The sequence below is a fragment of the Schistocerca piceifrons genome, chromosome 8 (assembly GCF_021461385.2).
Source record: "Schistocerca piceifrons isolate TAMUIC-IGC-003096 chromosome 8, iqSchPice1.1, whole genome shotgun sequence".
In the NCBI taxonomy this organism is placed as follows: domain Eukaryota; kingdom Metazoa; phylum Arthropoda; class Insecta; order Orthoptera; family Acrididae; genus Schistocerca; species Schistocerca piceifrons.
The window spans coordinates 402626195-402645099 of record NC_060145.1 but is presented as its reverse complement, the minus strand read 5'-3'; the positions used below and the strand labels follow the sequence as shown (position 1 = coordinate 402645099).

General features: G+C 42.4%; 1 long non-coding RNA gene across 1 annotated transcript in view; it reads left to right on the top strand.

Annotated features, from left to right (window-relative positions):
• Nucleotides 1-963: 963 nt before the first annotated feature.
• LOC124711810 overlaps nucleotides 964-18905 on the top strand; it is a 41410-nt gene continuing 23468 nt past the window's right edge. Inside the window, exons 1-2 of the long non-coding RNA XR_007005525.1 lie at nucleotides 964-994; nucleotides 14593-14680. This is a non-coding gene — a long non-coding RNA (uncharacterized LOC124711810). The remainder of the gene's footprint in view (nucleotides 995-14592; nucleotides 14681-18905) is intronic.

Here is an 18905-nt window from a genome sequence, read left to right as displayed (position 1 = left end):
TGAGCATGACATCAGGACGTCGCTCGTGCTTCCTTTAAATACGCCAGCTTTGATAGCAACAAGGCACTCGCAGTTAGACTTGCAGTTAGATGTATACTGGGTCGCTGCATAGTGCTCAGCTCGGTGATCGACATGTGATCTTTATTAAGGAGATGTTGCAGTAAGGGCAGCCCATCCAGCAGCAGACGTGAGGGGACAGTACTAGCTCTGGTCCTCTCTGCTGCTGCTGTCAATCATCAACCCAGAATTAGCAGACATCGCGGCAGACTCTCTCGCTGCCAATACTGAACACATCAGTGAGCCGTCATCAAGACTGTGCAGGGCCTAGGCCCTGCGCATCCGCCATCTGGTACAACCGGGTGAGCCGATGACGCTTGGGGAATGCAGCCCATTCCAGCCATCCACCGTGGACGAGCCACCAGGAGGAGCAGGGAAGAAGATGGGGTGGGACAGAGTGCACTCTGCACTGCGAGAATGCCTCTTGTGCCAGCCGGGTGCCGCCAGCCACGCACGGCCAAAGTAAGGGCATTCCATCGCTACGTCACAGCACGCGGCGCTGTGCTAGCAAGACTGTTGCAGCCCGGAGCTGGTGTCATCGCTCCGAGGACTCGGGGAAGGTCATTGATATCACCAAGCTCAGCCAGCCTGTGTTACATGGGCCACATTGTACTTGGCAGGAATAAAGGTGTCATGAATTAATAATGTTTCTTTCGCATTTCTGACGTGTCCACAGTCATTTCCTAGCATCCTGACAAGTGGAGAGGTCACCGCTTGGCCTCCAGTCCACCGTAGGCGACTGGGACCACCTGGGCACCTACAGATTTGGTGTCAGAAGTCCTTGCGCCCACCGCCTACAGATTTGGTATCAGAAGTGTTCGAACCGTCCATTACAGCACTGGCCTACAGATCAGGTATCTGGAGTCGTCGACACCGCCGCTGCAGGACTGACACCACAGAGTTGCGGTCAGAACTGTCGACTCTATGCAGACTTGTGGTAAGTCCTGTTGTTGTTGTTGTGGTCTTCAGTCCTGGGACTGGTTTAATGCAGCTCTCCATGCTACTCTATCCTGTGCAAGCTCCTTCAGCTCCCAGTACCTACTGCAACCTACATCCTTCTGAATCTGCTTAGTGTATTCATCTCTTGGTCTCCCTCTATGATTTTTACTCTCCACGCTGCCCTCCAATGCTAAATTTGTGATCCCTTGATGCCTCAAAACATGTCCTACCAACCGATCCCTTCTTCTAGTCAAGTTGTGCCACAAACTTCTCTTCTCCCCAATCCTATTCAATACCTCCTCATTAGTTACGTGATCTACCCACCTTATCTTCAGCATTCTTCTGTAGCACCACATTTCGAAAGCTTCTATTCTCTTCTTGTCCAAACTAGTTATCGTCCATGTTTCACTTCCATATATGGCTACACTCCATACAAATACTTTCAGAAACGACTTCCTGACACTTAAATCTATACTCGATGTTAACAAATTTCTCTTTTTCAGAAACGATTTCCTTCCCATTGCTAGTCTACATTTTATATCCTCTCTACTTCGACCATCATCAGTTATTTTGCTCCCCAAATAGCAAAACTCCTTTACTACTTTAAGTGTCTCATTTCCTAATTTAATTCCCTCAGCATCACCTGATTTAATTTGACTACATTCCATTATCCTTGTTTTGCTTTTGTTGATGTTCATCTTATATCCTCCTTTCAAGACACTGTCCATTCCGTTCAACTGCTCTTCCAAGTGCTTTGCTGTCTCTGGCAGAATTACAATGTCATCGGCGAACCTCAAAGTTTTTACTTCTTCTTCATGAATTTTAATACCTACTCCAAATTTTTCTTTTGTTTCCTTTACTGCTTGCTCAATATACAGATTGAATAACATCGGGGAGAGGCTACAACCCTGTCTCACTCCTTTCCCAAGCACTGCTTCCCTTTCATGCCCTTCGACTCTTATAACTGCCATCTGGTTTCTGTACAAATTGTAAATAGCCTTTCGCTCCCTGTATTTTACCCCTGCCACCTTCAGAATTTGAAAGAGAGTATTCCAGTTAACATTGTCAAAAGCTTTCTCTAAGTCTACAAATGCTAGAAACGTAGGTTTGCCTTTTCTTAACCTTTCTTCTAAGGTAAGTCGTAAGATTAGAATTGCCTCACGTGTTCCAACATTTCTACGGAATCCAAACTGATCTTCCCTGAGGTCGACTTCTAGCAGTTTTTCGATTTGTCTGTAAAGAATGCGCGTTAGTACTTTGCAGCTGTGGTAAGTGCATGAGGCGATTTTTGTTAATAACTGTGGATGCACGTTCTTTGTTGGGAGTGCACTTTGTGAGATCTGCAGAAACAGCAAATTTATCTGAGTTTAAGGGAAACAGTTGGGAAACGTACTTGGTACCAGTCAGATGTACTGTGTGTAGTTGAATGGGGCATGGGGTGCCATGCACAAAGTTTGTACCTGTAGAATGTTCAATTTCTAGAGGGTTTGGTCATGCAGCACACAATTGTAGAGAGTGTCGCTGGGCAATAACAAGGTGGAAGGATTAATTTTATTTAGTTTTGTATTGTGAGTCTTGTTTGTCTTCTTGTGTGTAGTGCTCAACTGTGACAAGGAGTTGAGTAGCTAGTGTAGTTGTTGTTTTGAGCAGTAAATTCAGTATAGAGTAAGTTGTTGGTAATTTGCACAGATCATGCCGGAAACAAGATCTGTTAGTACTGAAGTGAGTATAGCTTACGGAGCAAATCTCAAAATTGTTAGAAGAGAATGCACAGCATAAGCTACGTCATGTAGAATTAATGACGCAAATGGAGACCTTGCATTCGGCATAAGAGTCGCAAACGGGTTCAAGTGATTGCAAGTCAGTAGCAATGTCCAACCTTGCAATATATCCTTCAGTGGCTAGCCTGATCACACCTTTCTCGGGTAAAACAACAGAGAATGTCACAGCATTCATTAACGATGTTTTGGCAACAACTGCAATGAGCAATTGGTCGGACGTAATTACGTTATGTATGGCAAATTTGCGACTTGCAGGGGAAGCCAAGACGTTCGTGATGTACCATGAGACGCTTAGTAAGGTGAGCATGTTTGAAGAGTTGGCTGATGGGTTACGACTAAGATATCATAAGCAGAATAGTGTATGATTTTTTTGGGAGAAGTTAGCTAATTTGACACAGAAGGTCAATGAGACAGTGGAGTCTTTTTCAGATAGGATACGGAAAATTAATTCGCAGACCTATGAATTATTGGGTAATCCTGATGTGGATCGTGTATTACTACAAGAGGCGGAAAACAGAGCCCTCAATGTATTCCTCAGGGGAATTCCTGCAGAATTTTCTCATAGGGTTAGGACGGAGAATTCTGGGTATTTAGCTGCAGCACTGCAATGCATTTGCAGGAGATAGACATTGCAACAAGGGTTCGAAATGATAAACGCATCTTTGCGTCGGAGAGGAATTGTTACTGTTGTGGCAGGAAAGGTCACGTGAAGGCTCAATGCAGACAGCCGCAGTGCTATGCTTGTAAACGCTACGGTCACAAGGCGAATGAGTGTCGTAGTAAGCAGAATGGTAACGGGAATAAACAGGAAAAAGCGTTAAACGAGAACGGGAGTATTTTGTCTGTCGAAAGACATTCCTGGTAAGCTGAAGTATGGTGAAAACTAGTACAGAGATGGATTGTTGCTTGATGGGTGTTGTAAGGAATAACAGATGTAAGTGTTTGATTGATACAGGGGCACATGTATCTTTTACTATTCTAGACCTCATGGGTAGGAGAAGACTAGGTACTCCTAGGTATAAATTACGTGGAGTGTAGCGAATAATGAGTTGCAATCATTGGGTACAACACTGCTCGTTTTTAAGATTGGAACTGTAGAGTTCGGAGAGCAAATGGAGGTGTTGCCAACTGTGGGACAAGGTTATTCTGTGATTCTTGGACTGGACTTCCTCGATAAACACCATGCCAAAATTAGTCTTTCACAGTGTACAGTTGAACTTAGTGGGAACTTGTTTTCAATGGGTACAACAGCTGTAATTGTTTCTACATCGCGAGGTGCATCCGTTGCTAAGATGTCACCAATTGAACCGCGTACAAGGGCATTAAAGATGATTACGCAAGTCAAAGAGCCTTCAGATACAGGTAAGTTAGTTTGGTTGTCAGTAGGTACCAATGTACCACAGCAGAGACTATGTGTGGTGGAGCCACTGCAGAGCGATGAAGCATTGGATGAAATGCATTGTTTTATTAGGAGGAGCATTGCCCGCATAACGGATATAAATGGGGAACTGATGATTCCGGTCAGTGTAGATAATTTTGGGGCAGATGAAATGGATCTCCCAAAGGGTTTAGTGGTAGCAAGTATGGAAATACTCAACAATGAGGATATAGGTGAATCCCAAGGTGATTATAACGTCAAGCATACCATCAAGGCATCTGTACTACGTGATAAAATTCGTCATTTGGAGAATGGTGATCGGAAAGCTATGGAAGCTTTGTTATTAGAGTAATTAGATTTGTTTAATTCAGAAGGCCCATTACTAGCAACTCCTGTTACACAGCACCATATACTGACTGGTGATAGTCTGCCGGTCTATAGAAAACCGTACAGGATAGCAAAACACCTACAACCACTAGAGGAAGAATTTATTAATCAACAGCTAAGGGATGGTATTATAAAGAACAGTGAAAGCCCGTGGTCTGCCAACATAGCGGTAGTTCCTAAGAAGTCATTGGATGGTACTAAAAAGTATAGGTTTTGTTGTGACTATCGTTTTTTGAACGCACAAACTGTAACAGATGCGTATCCAATACTGAACATCACGGAAACATTGGATAACCTAGGTCGGTGTAAATATTTTTCGACACTAGATCTAAAGAGTGGGTACCATCAGATAGAAGCAAGTCCCAAGGATAGACCAAAGATGGCCTTTACAACAAGCCTTGGTCACTTTCAGTATCGTAGAATGCCATTTGGGTTGAAAAACGCTCCTGCCTACTTTCCAGCGTCTGTTAGATGGTGTGCTTCGGGGACTGAAACCGAAGATTGCTATGGTATACCTCGATGATATTGTTACTTTTTCACGTAATATAGAAGAGCATGTGGAACGACTGAATGAAGTATTTAGTAGGCTATGAGCGGCACATTTTACGCTTAATGTTGAGAAATGTCAGTTTGCTCAGACACAAGTGACTTATCTTGGGCATATTATCAGTCAGGATGGGATAAGAACAGATCCTCATCTAATGTTGGCTGTGCGTGGTTTTACAGTACCACATACCACTAAACAAGTTCAGCAATATGTCGGTTTATGTAATTACTACAGATGATACGTAAAGGGGTTCGCGGAAATTGCACATCCATTAACAAGACCGCAGTTTGAAATGCAGGATGGGTTGCTTTGCAGGAAGACGAAGTGCGGACTACGTGTCGTAGTACCGGAGTGACTGAGGAAAGAAGTGTTGAAACAAGTGCACAACCATGTATTGTTGGGTCATGGTGTTAAAAGAATGACTGATAGACTGGTAGCTGAAAGGTTTTGGTGGAAGACACGTCGCAATGATGTAGAGCAGTATGTGCAAAATTGTATACTGTGTGGGCAGAGAGCACATTTAAGTCCAGAAAATTCAGTTACAGAGACTACCTGAAGCGGATCGTCCATTTGCATTCATCGGATTAGACATAATCGGAGGATTTAACAAGACCCAAGCGGGTAATTGATACGTATCATTTTTCCCGATACCTGGTAATGGTAGCTATTCCAGATCAGAAGGCAAGCGCTGTTGTGCAAGCCTTAGTAAATAACTGGTTGCCGAAGTATTGTGTGCCTGATACTATAGTTACAGATCAGGGTAGTAACTTTATGTCGGAGCTGATGAAGCAGTTATGCTGTTTATTGAAAGTTAAGAAATTGCGGACAAGCCCATTTCATCCTCGGTCGAATGGACGAACAGAACGGGTTCATAGGATGTTAGTTAAGATGATTAGTCATTACGTAAGTTCAGAACACATGGATTGGGATGTATATTTAAATCTTTTGACAAGCGCATATAATGTGGAAGTTCATACCGGAATGGGGCTCTCTCCGTATGAGGTAATTTATGGTCGGAAAATGCCATCACCATTTGATGTGCTCAACCTGCAGGTGGGTTTACAGGATGAGTCAGTGAAGAATTTCGCCAAGAAATTGAGAGAGATTTGTCAAAGGGTACGGCGTGCTAATACTAAAGCTTTGGAGAAACAAGAGAGTATTGGGCAAAGAACAGGTAAACTGCTGCAATACAGAATTGGTCAGTGGGTACTGTTGGCTAATCCTTATGTTCCGAAGGGTAAAACGAAGAAGTTTTTGACAAAATATTCTGGACCGTATCAGGTAAATGAAATAGTGTCTCCAGTGAACGTAAAGTTGCAGTTACCAACCAAGTCGTCAGTAGTTCATGTGAGTAGGATTAAGCCGTTTAAGGGCACAGTGGATGCGTTATCGCAGATTTCTCTAGTAGTAACAAAGAGTGTGAGGTTACCGAAGCTAAAACAACAGCAGAGGAATGTTCCTTACACACTTAGGTCGAGGGATACGTAGATTAAGTGTCCTTGGGGAGGAACATGTCTTATTTATTGTTATTAGGTAATAGGGTATGTGTTGTTTTTACTTGTCATTTGTGTGTTTTAGACGTAGTAAGGAAGGGAGTGATTGACATGGCTTCCTTTTCCTTTAGGTGCCATGCCAGGATGTGGCCTGGAAAACTTTTCGTCAGTCAGGTATTGCTACACTGTTGCAGACGAGAGGTGGTGCAGGTGCAACCACTAGATAAGGGAATTTTGTTTGCAAGACAATTAGATGTGGTATTGTCAAGCCGCAGGTGGACAATTGTGTTCACATATAATATATGGGGAGTGAGGAATGATGTACGGACACTATAGGATAGGTTTACGGTGCTACAGGCGGCCACTAAGAAGGAGGGGTTGTTTCAAGACATATGGAACGAGTATCAGGAATTGAGGCTCTCATACAAAAAGCTGAGAAGGCAGCTGCAACAAGTAATGGAAGTGGTCCCGCAAACCCTTGTTCGCAGGAAACGGGGGTGGTTGGATGCAGGGGGAAAATTGCTGAAAACAGTGTTTGGAACCGTGGACGAGGAAGATATAAGGAGCTTAAATAGTACGGTGAGGGAGGTGCAGGAGTTGGCGGAGGAGACAAAGTCGAAAGTGGATTGGCACACGACACGTATAGGTAACATGGAGCAGGGGATATTGAATGTCACTAGAACAGTGCAGGAGTTGACGTCAGACCTGGAACGGTATGCAGCAAATACCAGGAAAGTGTTGAATGGGGATATAGAGGCTATACAGGCGAGATTGAGCTGAATAGACGGGAAAGAATAAGTAGCTTTACTGAGGGCATTAGCAGACAGGGTGGATGATGCGCGTGTCGAATTGGAAGCGTTATATGAAGCTATGCTTTGTTAGGTCAAGATCAGCTGCTGAAGGCGTTGCTGAAAGCGCAGAAAGAACTCTCAGAAGGAGTGTGTCATGTTGTGCCTCCAGCGAAGCGGAATTTACTGTTATTGTATCTCATGTCTAAAGTGAGAGTAATTACAGATGAGGCGAGTATACATGTAGAAGTGCAAATACCAGTGATGGGTATCAATTCTCAGTACCAGTGTTATACTGTACACCTGTATCCAATTAGATGGGGTGCACTTGGAAAGTGGGTGCAAGTGCAAACTCGGGAAGTGTTGCTAGTGTCAAGATGGAGGAGTGCTCATGTGGTAATGTCTACGGAAGATTTGACAGACTGTTTCAGGGGAAGTGTTTTTATTTGTCCAGCAAAGGAGGTGGCATCCCACAATCATTCATGTGAGATGCAGTTGTTCTTGGGGAATATGGGAACCTTAGAATGCGAAAAGATGATGTTACTTCCGAGATCGAAATTTCAGAAAGTTGGGGAACATTGGATTTACTCTGTGTTCGAACTAGAGACCGTAGTTGCCACTTGTTACAGAAATGGTAGAGTGACTGATATATCAAAGCTTGAATTTCAGGGCAGTGGGTTATTGATTAATGGCACTGGATGTGAAATAGTGGGGAAGCATTTTCACCTACCAGCTTCTTTCATGGGTACAACAATGAGTAACGTGACACAGCCTACCTTGTATTATCCAGAGGAACTACCACACATATTGCCTTGCCAGAACCTAACATTTATTAATGAGTCCTTGGATCCCACAATGCTACAACCTTTAGATAGCCTGATTATCTCAGAAAAAGAGCAGATCTCAGTTAATCAACTACTGCACATGTGCAGCAATATCGGGAGAAACGTAAGCAAAACACAATTATATTTGGTGTGTCAACGACAAGCATAATCTTAGTTTTAGTGTTTATTTGTGCAACTTACTTTTATATATGGAAAAAGATGTCTCATTCTGAAATAACAACCGTACATCAAATACCTATGGGATAGATTGGGAATAGTGGAACATAATGTAAATAGATAACCAATGATAAGATTGGAATCAGTATAAGTGTAAATAGATTATTAGTGAATAAGAAAAGTTTGACAGTGTGGAAGGAGTAGTTGTAAGATACCTGCTGAGAATAAGGAAGTATGGTGTCCACAACCAGTAAGTCCAGAATTGTAAAATTCGGGACCAATTTTCTTAAAGGAGGGGGATGTGTAGTGTTGCAGAATAGTAAAGAGTTGGAAACGTGGAACATTGTCAAAGTTTCGTTGCCTATGCCGAGAGCCAGAGGCAGTAGGTTAGCCAAGAGGTAAGAGGATTGCACATGTATCGGAATGTGTCGTCACGCAGAGGCAGTGGCCGGGTTACACACAACAGGCGAGAGAGAATTGCTTAGCACGTGGGTTTGTGTTAGACAGAGCTTTTCGTAGAGTGTAAGACAGAGGTATAGCATCAGCTGTACTGCATTTCATAACTTTGCGTAAGTCTGCCATGAAAACACGTAACTCTGTCGCAAGAACACCTAAGGGGCCAGTACAACAGATGAATCAGCAGTATAAGTGGAATGAATGCGTTCATTACAAACGAGCATGACGTCAGTACATCGTTCGTGCTTCCTTTAAATACGCCAGCTTTGATAGCAGTTAGACTTGCCATTAGATGTGCACTGTGTTGCTGCATAGCGCTCAGCTCGGTGATCAACATGTTAATCTTTATTAAGGAGATGTTGCAGTAAGGGTGGCCCATCCAGCAGCAGACGTGAGGGGACAGGTTGCCACTGTCAATCATCAACCCAGGATTAGCAGACATCGCGGCAGACTCTCTCGCTGCCAATGCTGACCACATCAGTGAGCCATCGTCGAGATTGTGCGGGGTCTAGGCCGTCACAACCGGGTGAGCCGATGACACTGGGGGATTGCAGCCCATTCCGCCCGTCCACCGCAGACGAGCCACCAGGAGGAGCAGGGAAGAAGACGGGGTGGGATAGAGTGCACTCTGCACTACGAGAATGCCTCTTGTGCCGACAGCACCGGGACTCCAACCCGGATCCTACTACGTGCAGCGGCCTACTGTCTGCCGCCGAGCCGGCCGGCCAGCCAGGCGCTGCCAGCCACGCACGGCCGAAGTAAGGGCATTCCATAGCTACGTCACAGCACGCAGCGCTGTCCTAGCCAGGCTGGTGTGGCCCGGAGCTGGTGTCATCGCTCCGAGGGCTCGGGGAAGGTCGTTGATATCACCAAGCTCAGACGGACTGTGTTACATGGGCCACATTGTACTCGGCAGCAATAAAGGTGTCATGAATTAATAATGTTTCTTTGGCGTTTCTGACGCGTCCACAGTCATTTCCTAGAATCCTGACAAGTGGGGAGGTCACTACTTGGCCTCCAGTCCACCGTAGGTGACCGGGACCACCGGGGCGCCTACAATACTGAGATATAGTGACTTTGGTGACAAGGGAAGTTTCATTCTCATGCTCATAAAACCAGTCCTGGACTACACGAATAGTGAGAACAGGGGACCTGGTGTCTTGCAACACAGCACTACTAGATAAAGGAATTTTGTTTGCAAGACAATTAAATGTGGTATTGTCAAGCCGCAGGTGGACAATTGTGTTCACGTATAATATATGGGGAGGGAGGAATGATGTACGGACACTACAGGATAGGTTTACGGTGCTACAGGCGGCCACGGAGAAGGAGGGGTTGTTTCAAGACATATGGAACGAGTATCAGGAATTGAGGCTCTCATACAAAAAGCTGAGAAGGCAGCTGCAACAAGTAATGGAAGTGGTCCCGCAAACCCTTGTTCGCAGGAAACGGGGGTGGTTGGATGCAGGGGGAAAATTGCTGAAAACAGTGTTTGGAACCGTGGACGAGGAAGATATAAGGAGCTTAAATAGTACGGTGAGGGAGGTGCAGGAGTTGACGGAGGAGACAAAATCGAAAGTGGATTGGCACACGACACGTATAGATAACGTGGAGCAGGGGATATTGAATGTCACTAGAACAGTGCGGGAGTTGACATCAGACCTGGAACGGTATGCAGCAAATACCAGGAAAGTGTTGAATGGGGATATAGAGGCTATACAGGCGAGATTGAGCTGAATAGACGGGAAAATACAAGTAGCTTTATTGAGGGCATTAGCCGTGTGATGTACTTGGTCAGCTATACTGGTCACATAATCCGTGGCATTAATGAGGCCTTGCAAAGTAATCATAGGGCTCTTAAAATACCATGATACGGCTGCTCATATCATCACCAAATGCCAATCATGTTTGCTCCTCAGATAAGTTGGAAAGAACGTGAAATGAGAGCCACCAGACAAAATGACATTTATCCGTTCCTCCATAATCCAGGTATTATGTCTTTGGCACCACGTGTTCCTGCTATGAGCATTTGCATCACTGATGAGTGGTTTTGAAATTCTAGCTTGCCCACTAATTCGCATGCTCTTATATTTCTTCAAAATCCTCTTCAAACACCATACATCACGATCACTCAACACACACTTTTGTCCACGTTGTGACTTAGCAGAAAGCGTTTTTCCACTTTCCCTGTATTCGGTACAAAATATCTTCGATATGGTGCCTCTTGAAACACCAAACACATCACCTCTTTTGGTTTACGGAAGTACCCACCATAATAGCACTAACAATGTTCCACCATTTGAATTCATTTATCTCTGACATAATGCACCAGGCTGTGAATCTTGTAATGAATTGAGGATATTGCACAGGTGCAAGTACCCACAATAATAGCACCAACAATGTTCCACTATTTGAATTCATCTAGCTCTGACATAATGCACCAGGCTGTGAATCTTGTAATGAATTGAGGATATTGCACAGGTGCAGTTCGTGATCAAATACAGTATTGTAATCTACAGGCTTTACTACAATCTGCATTTGTGTTCAAATATGCATACCTCGGAGTGTTTCCATATTAAGCTCTGTACATTCTACACTTCACATAGCATCAAAGGTCTGTCACAGTTGTATGACATACATCAATAGGAGATGTGGATGATTAGAAGACTTATGACAGTCCCAGTGATCAGACATAATACATGCTGGGCATGAGAGTGAATACCAACGTAAGACCATCACGTAACCATCTGTCAAACTGTTGAACTATTTCACTTAAGCCATATTGAAATCTTACCGAGGACTTGATTCATCTGAAACTGTTTCTCACACAAGTGGAATAATTTTCACAGACTTTCAAATAGGTGAAAGAATGATGTGTGTGTTTGCAGTTTTTCCCACTGATACCAACATGCTAAGCACTTGCGGACATGTACCATAAGACATGATGTGGATGCCTCCAATTTTCTAATGCGTTACATCAGTGAAACTAAACACTTTAACAGAAGTCACACACATGAAAGATAATTTCAAAAAGATGCAGAAGCAAAGAAGTTACAAAATATATTTTAATCCAGACTCTAATCCAGATAATTTTCATTGCCTTCACAGTAAATCCTGGTTACTCAGAAATGTAGCATCCTGTGGGATTAAACTGGGAGTGGAGAAAGCACAGCAGTAAACAAAAAAGTTTCTGTATGGTGTATCAACTTAGTATTCATAGCTATTGTCTGCTAGGTACAAAAAAACTCTCACTTAATGAAGTTTTCGACCCTTCATTCATGAAGATATGGTGTAAAATTACATAATAAACACAAGAGAGAGAATTGTCTTCACATCGTAGCTGAGATGAAACATAGGTATAGGCACAATGAATTTTGTACACTGAAGAAGCATTCTATTATACTATCTGCATCATACTGCCGAACATTTTCCTAACGTGACTGAACCAGTCAGACGACATGCACATCCGGATCTGTGGCAGTGCTGAATGACGGCAACACATGTTCCTCATTGTCTGCTCACACTGCCCACATGATTCAGATCTTCTGCGGGAAAACCAGCCGTCAGTTCATTTTAATTACATGGGGAACAAGAGTAATGTTGTTGTTGTGGTCTTCAGTCCAGAGACTGGCTAGATGCAGCTCTCCATGCTATTCTATCCTATGCAAGCTTCTTCATCTCCCAGTACGTACTGCAACCTACATCCTTCTGAATCTGTTTAGTGTATTCATCTCTTGGTCTCGCTCTATGATTTTTACCTTCCAGGCTGTCCTCCAAAACTAAACTGGTGATCCCTAGATGCCTCAGAATATTTTCTACCAACCGATCTCTTCTTCTAGTCTAGTTCTGCCACAAATTTCTCTTCTCTCCAATTCTATCGAATAACTCCTCATTAGTTATGTGATCTACCCATCTAATCTTCAGCATTCTTCTGTAGCACCACATTTCGAAAGTTTCTATTCTCTTCTTGTCTAAACTATTTATCGTCAACATTTCACTTCCATACATGGCTACAGTCCATACAAATACTTTCAGATAAGACTTCCTGACACTTAAATCTATACTCGATCTTAACAAATTTCTCTTCTTCAGAAACGCTTTCCTTTCCATTGCCAGTCTACATTTTATATCCTCTCCACTTCGACCTCATCAGTTATTTTGCTCCCCAAATAGCAAAACTCATTTACTACTTTACGGGTCTCATTACCTAATGTATTTCCCTCAGCAGCACCCGATTTAATTTGACTACATTCCAATATCCTCATTTTGCTCTTGTTGATGCTCATTTTATATCCCCCTTTCAAGACCATTTTGTTCAGCTGCTCTTCCAGGTCCTTTCCTGTCTCTGACAGAATTACAATGTCATCGGTGAAACTCAGAGTTTTTATTTCTTCTCCATAGATTTTAATTCCTACTCCAAATTTTTCTTTTGTTTCCTTTACTGCTTGCTCAATATATAGATTGAATAACATTGGGGATAGTCTACAACTCTGTCTCACTCCCTTCCCAACCACTGCTTCCCTTTCATGCCCCTCGACTGTTATAACTGCCATCTGGTTTCTGAACAAATTGTAAATAGCCATCTGATCCCTGTATTTTACCTCTGCCACCTTCAGAATTTGAAAGGGAGTATTTCATCAAATTGTCAAAAGATTTCTCTAAGTCAACAAATGTCAGAAACATAGGTTTGCGTCTCCTTAATCTATTTTCTAAGTTAAGTCGTAGGGTCAGTATTGCCTCATGTGTTCCAACATTTCTATGGAATCCGAACTGATCTTCCTCGAGGTCGGCTTCTACCAGTTTTTCCATTCATCTGTAAAGAATTTGTGTTAGTATTTTGTAGCCGTGGCTTATCAAACTGATAGTTCGGTAATTTTGACATCTGTCAACACCTGCTTTCTTTGGGATTGGAATTATTGTATTCTTCTTGAAGTCTGAGGGTATTTCACCTGTCTCACACATGTTGCTCACCAGATGGTAGAGTTTTGTCAGGAGTGGCTCTCCCAAGGTTATCAGTAGTTCTAATGGAATGCTGTCTACTCCCGGGGCTTTGTTTTGACTTAGGTCTTTCAGTGCTCTGTCAAACTGTTCACACAGTATCATATCTCCCATTTCATCTTCATCTACATCCTCTTCCATTTCCATAATTTTGTCCTCATGAACATTGCCCTTGCATAGACCCTCTATATACTCCTTTCACCTTTCTGCTTTCCCTTCTTTGCTTAGAACTGGGTTTCCATCTGTGTTTCTGATATTCATGCAAAAGTAATAACAGAACATAAAATGTATGTGAGAGAATATCATATTAAATCTTTATTCTGGATTTTTCATGATATTTTCTAGACAATTGGCTCTCAAGTTTGAGACTAGACTCAAACAAACGTAGTCACTTCTAACTATAACAAAAATAAACTTTTTTGCTGGTCATATGAAATTGATCTATAGTTTAAAATATCATGCTAACTGAACACTTAGAATTTGCTATTGAGGTACCATCACAAAGTCGTCATTGTGAGAGTACACTTGAGATTAAAATGACATAGCGTCGGAAATTTCATCAGTAAGAACAATTGTGTTCATCAGTGTTTTGAAATTCAATAAAAGACTGCAGCAGAAACCATTAGATGGTGATGGCTTTAACACCATGAATTTTCCCGGATTTTATAAAACAATATGTAGTACAAAACTCTGGTTTCTGTTTTGCAGATATTGCCATATAGTTGTAGAAAACTGAACAATCCTCTCACCTGGCTCCTATCTTTCAGGCACTGCCTATCAAATATAATTCAAGCTGAGGAGATGAAAGACTTTGGTGATGGAAGCCACAGGGCTTTAGTTCTCCACTAAGAATAGGTGTGTATGAATTTTAACCATATGCGTCGTCTTTTTAATGTACAGAATATGAGTCTGGGAGACACCATTCTCAGTTTCAAAGTATTGGTGCTATTCCTCAGACCCACATTTTATGAGAAACAAAGCTAGTTAATAAACGTAAAATTCTCATTTAAAAAAATTTAAGGTTCTGAGTGTTTTGAATTCCTCTGTGGCAAGACAAGGGGTACAGTCATGTTTTCCCTTTTATTGCTTTGTAAAGCCTTTCTTCAACCCCAGGTGCACCACCATTGTGTGACTCTGGATCAACAAAGACCTTATCTAACAATGTTACACAGAGTCTGTGACGGGGGATTAGGCAAGATACATGCACTTGTAGAACGAGCCATACATTTAGCATTAAGTGCCAGAGCTGGCGAGCCATCATTCTTCCCTCTATGAAAGTTCCAACACGCTTATAATATGAAGATGATCCAAAAGTTATTTGTATTTAATCTAGTTCCTCGAATATCAACTGGACATGTCTTCATAGATTATGGAGCAGGAACTAGACCCTTTCGAATTCAGACAAACAAACACCACACAAACTTAGCCATGACTGAGATGAATGTCCAAATCCATAGATGGCATTAGTATCCCCCATGGCTATTCTCTCACAGCTTTTAAAATAATTAAGATAGTATTTGAATTTGACAGAGTACAACAAATATGATGTTCCACATTATGTATTTTAGTTATTTTTCAGCAACCAGACAGATTAGGTGCTACCACTTTGCACCTCAGAAGAACACTGTTATGCTAGCATGAGAACGAATGATTGGGCATACAAACCAGCGAGATGCGCCAGGGGAAGACTTATTACTAGGCAATAGTGGACATCTTTCCAATCTGTCTAAGAGAATGGAATGGAACTAACATTATGCAATGTCCCATAACACATGACCCTTTCCAGCATGAATGAGATATGCTGGTTTGTGGTGTCTGTGACATACCTGTTGCTGTGAGCAACATTTTGACAGATTCCATTCTGTATTCAGAACAAGAACACAAATTTGTCTCAATGCTATCCTACCATCTGTTTGGGAAGCAATGAACTGAGTGTCCAAAAACTCTTTCAAGTTTTGCATCTTATCTAGTGTCCCACGTAAATAGTTAAACACAACTGATAGCTGCAATGTTTTATGGAGTAGTTGATTATTGAAACTTCTGGTTAACACAGCTTAGACACTAGCTTTCCCAGGATAGCTACTAGGCACAGAGTGAAGTCCCACTACGTGCACTGATCTCTTTACAGAAACGTACAGTCCTCTCTGTCTGGCAAGAGGAGTAGTTGGCACTGGGGACTACATCGAGCCATTAGTGACATCATCTTCCCAGTACGGCTGCTCCCAGGCACTGGCTAAACCACAGTCTTGCCTGTCACCTCTGTATAGTGCACTCACTTACCAATGCACATGGGATCCTTTTTTCATGAGAGGGCCTGACGCCTTTATGAGCGAACTACATGTCTTAGCTTTTTTTACAGTCCCTATTCTTGTTTTACGTTTCTTTTGTAAATCCTTTAATCAAAATACTTCATACACAATTTAGCATCTGCAGGTCATACTGTATACATGTATCTTGTATCATATCATATATTAAACTATAAATGTTGGCAGCACCAAACGAGATGATTCCATGATTAGCATACTGGACTTGCATTCTGGAGAATGACAGTCCAAATTCCCTTCGGCCATCCAGGTATAGGCTCTCTGTCATATCCCTAAATCACTCCAGGAAATGCCAAGATGGTTCCTTTGAAATGACCATGGCTAATTTCCTTCCCATCATTTCGTGGTCCAAGCTTGTGCTCCTTCTCCAATGACCTCACTGTTGACAGGCCGTTAAACTCTGATCTGCCTTCCTTTCCATTGGATTACAACAAAAACATTGGGATGGGAATGATACACTCTCATGCATCCTAAATTAAAATCCGTCATCTGTCCATGCATGTGGCAGCTGGTTTCAAGAAACAACATACAGACTTCTTACAAGAACCTTACAAATATTTTCGCACATAGAAAACTGTAAATGCTGCTAAATTTCACAGACTTGTCTTGAGTGTAATCTAGTATGCTAGTGTTGTAGAAACTCTATGGACTACACGTAAAACTTTGGCAGTTAATACCTGCTCCTCTATGTTTTGTAAGATCATTTGATTGTTGCACCTTTTTGCCATTACTGTGTTGATAAGTCTTTGAAATTGCTTGGATCTTCTCTATCTCTTCTATCAACCCTATCTGGTATGGATCCCACACTGCTGAGCAGTATTCAAGCAGTGGGCGAACAAGCGTACTGTAACCTACTTCCTTTGTTTTCGGATTGCATTTCCTTAGGATTCTTCCAATGAATCTCAGTCTGGCATCTGCTTTACCGACAATCAATTTTATATGATCATTCCATTTTAAATCACTCCTAATGGGTACTCCCAGATAATTTATGGAATTAACTGCTTCCAGTTGCTGACCTGCTATTTTATAGCTAAATGATAAGGGATCTATCTTTCTATGTATTCGCAGGACATTACACTTGTCTACATTGAGAGATTCAATCGCCATTCCCTGCACCATGCGTCAATCCGCTGCAGATCCTCCTGTATTTCAGTACAATTTTCCTTTGTTACAACCTCTCGATACACCACAGCATCATCGGCAAAAAACCTCAGTGAACTTCCGATGCCATCCATAAGGTCATTTTTGTATATTGTGAATAGCAACGGTCCTATGACACTCACCTGCGGCACACCTGAAATCACTCTCACTTCGGAAGACTTCTCTCCATTGAGAATGACATGCTGCGTTCTGTTATCTAGGAACTCTTCAATCCAATCACACAATTGGTCTGATAGTCCATATGCTCTTACTTTGTTCATTAAACGACTGGGGGGAACTGTATCGAATGCCTTGTGGAAGTCAAGAAACACGGCATCTACCTGTGAACCCATGCCTATGGCCCTCTGAGTCTCGTGGACGAATAGCGTGAGCTGGGTTTCACACGACCGTCTTTTTGAAACCCATGCTGATTCCTACAGAGTAGATTTCTAGTCTCCAGAAAAGTCATTATACTCGAACATAATATGTGTTCCAAAATTCCACAACTGATCGATGTTAGAGATATAGGTCTATAGTTCTGCACATCTGTTCGACGTCCCTTCTTGAAAACGGGGATGACCTGCACCCTTTTCCAATCCTTTGGAACGCTACGCTCTTCTAGAGACCTACGGTACACCACTGCAAGAAGGGGGGCAAGTTCCTTCACGTCCTCTGTGTAAAATCGAACTGGCATCCCATCAGGTCCAGCGGCCTTTCCTCTTTTGAGCGATTCTAATTGTTTCTCTATCCCTCTGTCGTCTATTTCTATATCTACCATTTTGTCATCTGTACGACAATCTAGAGAAGGAACTACAGTGCAGTCTTCCTCTGTGAAACAGCTTTGGAAAAAGACATTTAGTATTTCGGCCTTTAGTCTGTCATCCTCTGTTTCAGTACCATTTTGGTCACAGAGTGTCTGGACATTTTGTTTTGATCCACCTACTGCTTTGACATAAGACCAAAATTTCTTAGGATTTTCTGCCAAGTCAGTACATAGAACTTTACTTTCGAATTCATTGAACGCCTCTCGCCATAGCCCACCTCACACTACAATTCGCTTCGCGTAATTTTTGTTTGTCTGCAAGGCTTTGGCTATGTTTATGTTTGCTGTGAAGTTCCCTTTGCTTCCGCAGCAGTTTTCTAACTCGGTTGTTGTACCACGGTGGCTCTTTTCCATCTCTTACGATCTTGCTTGGCACATACTCATCTAATGCATATTGTACGATGGTTTTGAACTTTGTCCGCTGATCCTCAACACTATCTGTACTTGAGACAAAACTTTTGTGTTGAGCCATCAGGTACAATTTAATCTGCTTTTTGTCACTTTTGCCAAACAGAAAAATCTTCCTACCTTTTTTAATATTTCTATTTACGGCTGAAATCATTGATGCCGTAACCGCTTTATGATCGCTGATTCCCTGTTCTGCATTAATTGTTTCAAATAGTTCGGGTCTGTTTGTCACCAGAAGGTCTAATATGTTATCACCACAAGTCAGTTCTCTGTTTAACTGCTCAAGGTAGTTTTCAGATATAGCACTTAAAGAAATTTCACTGGATTCTTTGTCCCTGCCACCCGTTATGAACGTTTGAGCCTCCCAGTCTATATCCCGCAAATT